Source organism: Gekko japonicus, unplaced genomic scaffold (assembly GCF_001447785.1).
Source record: "Gekko japonicus isolate JY-2015 unplaced genomic scaffold, Gekko_japonicus_V1.1 scaffold2260, whole genome shotgun sequence".
Classification (NCBI taxonomy): Eukaryota; Metazoa; Chordata; class Lepidosauria; order Squamata; family Gekkonidae; genus Gekko; species Gekko japonicus.
The window spans coordinates 92,893-96,106 of NW_015168113.1; positions in this window are offsets into that span (position 1 = coordinate 92,893).

Consider the following 3,214-nt stretch of genomic DNA (forward strand, 5'->3'; position numbering starts at 1 on the left):
TATTTTATTATTTGTTTTAGATAGGCTGCAAGTATACCAAAGCATTCAGGGACACCAATGCACAATAATTCCTTCACTGAAAACGTTGCTGCAGTGTACACAGGGCTGTGTACACAGAGGTGCCAGAACTCTCAAGAGGGAAATGAAGTTTTTAATCTGTATACTGAAAACTCATGAACTTTTAAACGTTTTAAAAAGAATTTTGATGAAGAGGTTCCAGAACTCTGTTCCAGCACATTCCCCCGGGGGGGAGGAGCCCTGAGAGTACATATCTGAAAGGTGTCTACTAACACAGGGGATGCGCAATAAATGTGGATGAATGTATATAGAGAATGCCCTAAAAAACTCAATTCTACCTTTTAATGTCTAGTATATGTGGGTATTTCTCCACTCATTTCCTGGGATAAGTGCTCCCTTGAAACAGCTTTTTTTATATATAGCAGATAGTAGAATAATAGAATCACAGACGTGGAAAGGGCCATACAGACCCCTGGCTCAGTGCAGGATCAGCCTAGACTAGCATTCCTGAGAAGTGTTTGTCCAGCCACTGCTTAAAGACTGCCAGTGTGGGGGAGCTCATCACCTCCCTAGGATGCAGATTCCACTGTTGCACAAGTCTTACTGTAAAAATGTTTTTCCTAATATCCAGCCAGTACCTTCCCGCCTTCAATTTAAACCCATTATTGTGAGTCCTGTCCTCTGCTGCCAACAGGAACAGCCCCTTGCTCCTCTAGGTGACAGTCCTTCAAATACTTAAAGAGAGCAATCATGCCCCCCTCAACCTCCTCATCTCCAGACTAAACAATTCCAAGTCCCTCAGTCTTTCTTCATAGGGCTTGGTCTCCAGGCCCCCGATCATCCTCATTGCTGTTCTCTGCACATGCTCCATTCTGTCCACATCCTTTTTGAAGTGAGGCTTCCAGAACTGCACACAATACTACAGGTGCGGCCTGACCAATGCAGTGTATAGCGGAACTATGACATCTTGTGATTTGGATGTTATGCCTCTGTTGATACAGCCCAAGATTGCATTAGCCTTTTTTGTCACCACATCACACTGCCTGCTTATATTTAACTTACTCCACCCTTACTCCAAGAGCTTGTTCACATACACCTGTATAGAAATATGCTTTCTAAATTCTCATGCCTTCTCCTGTGATGACATTCTGTCTCTGTTTCCTGTTGCAGGCCAAATGGTCCAGGGCAGGCCAAATGGCCTGAACTACCTAAATAGCCATGCCATATAACCACACATTCTTTAACACCTCTAAGTGGAAGAGCCAGACCTGATGGCTCCTGGCTCTGGTGCTCATGGAGCATGTCACATACACCATGGAGAAACTGGAAGCTGGGTCACCTGACTACAGGCGGGGTCCCAAACTTATAGCCTATCCCCACACGCAGCTATGGCAACCAATAATTGGCCACACCCATGCCCACTCGCAATTGACTGATGACCACATTTAATTTGTGACTGGAATTGGGGTATAATTGTTTTGATCCCTATGGGAGTGAGCTCTCCTAGTTCTCTCCCTTCCTCCTCTTGTCAGAGTCTGTTTTATTGCACCTGAAATGCTGTCCCTTGCGAAACAAAGACCTGCTTTGTGACTTGGAGCACATGGCTTGCACGAGATGGGATTCCTACGCAAAATCCCTTGGTGCTACCTGGATTATCACCATGGACAATCTTGAACTCTTGGATGCTATCCTGACCTTGGTAACTATGTATCTTTAATGTGTAGTGAAGGCAAATTGCCCTAGCCTTTGTTATTTTTGTAATATTTTATAGTCTGTTGCTGTGCTCTGTACTGAATAAAGGTCTAACTTGTCTGTGATGTTGTAACTTGGATTCCAAGTATGAGTCTAGTGTCTAACGCTCACCCCATATGCTACCTTGGTAATAGTGTGCACCTCTGAATAGTCCAGGGATGGGAGGGAACCCTGTACTTTTTCAGTACATTAAACAACAAACCACGAGATGGTCTATACCCTCTCTGGTTCCAGGAGCCATCAGGTCTGGCTCTTCCACTTAGAGGTGTTAAAGAATGTGTGGTTATATGGCATGGCTATTTAGGTAGTTCAGGCCATTTGGTCTGCCCTGGACCATTTGGCCTGCAACAGGAAACAGAGACACAGAATGTCATCACAGGAGAAGGCATGAGAATTTAGAAAGCAATATTTCTATACAACACTGCTACTCAGAAGTGTATTCCACGTCCAGTATGTGTGTTCTTTATTTTTGCTACCCAGATATAGAACTCGGCACTTACCCTTGTTAAATTGCATCTTGTTCACATCTGCCCATTTTTCCAGCATGTTCAGATCTCATTGAATTCTATATCTTCTGATGTGTTCGTTCTTCCTCCCAATTTAGTGTCATCTGCAAATTTAATGAGTACCCCCTCCACACTCTCATCCAGATAATTTATAAAAATATTGAAAAGTACTAGGCCCAGAACTGAGCCCTGTGGCACCCCGCTGTACACCTCCCTCCATTCAGATAAAATGCCATTGACAACTACTCTCTGAGTGTGGTTCTCCAACCAGTTCCCTATCCACCTATCTATCCTACAGTCCAGTCCACAGTCCTTTAGTTTATCTATCAGAACATCATGTGGAACCCCTATCTGCCTAACTATCCTACAGTCCAGTCCACAGTCCTTTAGTTTATCTATCAGAACATCATGTGGAACCCTGTCAAAAGCTTTACTGAAATCCAGGTAAACAACATCAACAGCATTCCCTCGATCCAGTAAGCTTGTCACTTGATCAAAGAAGGAAATGAGGCTGGTCTGGCAGGACCTGTCGGGGACAAATCCATGCGGACTTCCCTGGATCACCAAGTTGTCCTTTAGATGCTTGCAAATTGATCCCTGGTACTAGTAGCAAACCTACTAGCTGTTACATGAAGACAGCTGTGCTACTGCTACTTCATGGGTGGGATTAGAATGACATCACAAGGAAAGTTGCATTTACCTTGGTATCTGGACACTTGATATGAACACATAAAGCTGCCTTATACTGAATCAGACCCTTGGTCCATCAAAGTCAGTACTCTCTAATCAGACTTGCAGTGCCTCTCTGGTGCTTCAGGCAGTGGTCTTTCATATCACCTTGTATTTGATCCTTAACTGGAGATGCTAGAGATTGAACCTGGGACCTTCTGCATGCTAAGCAGATGCTCTACCACTGAGCCAAAGCCCCTCTGTTGGCT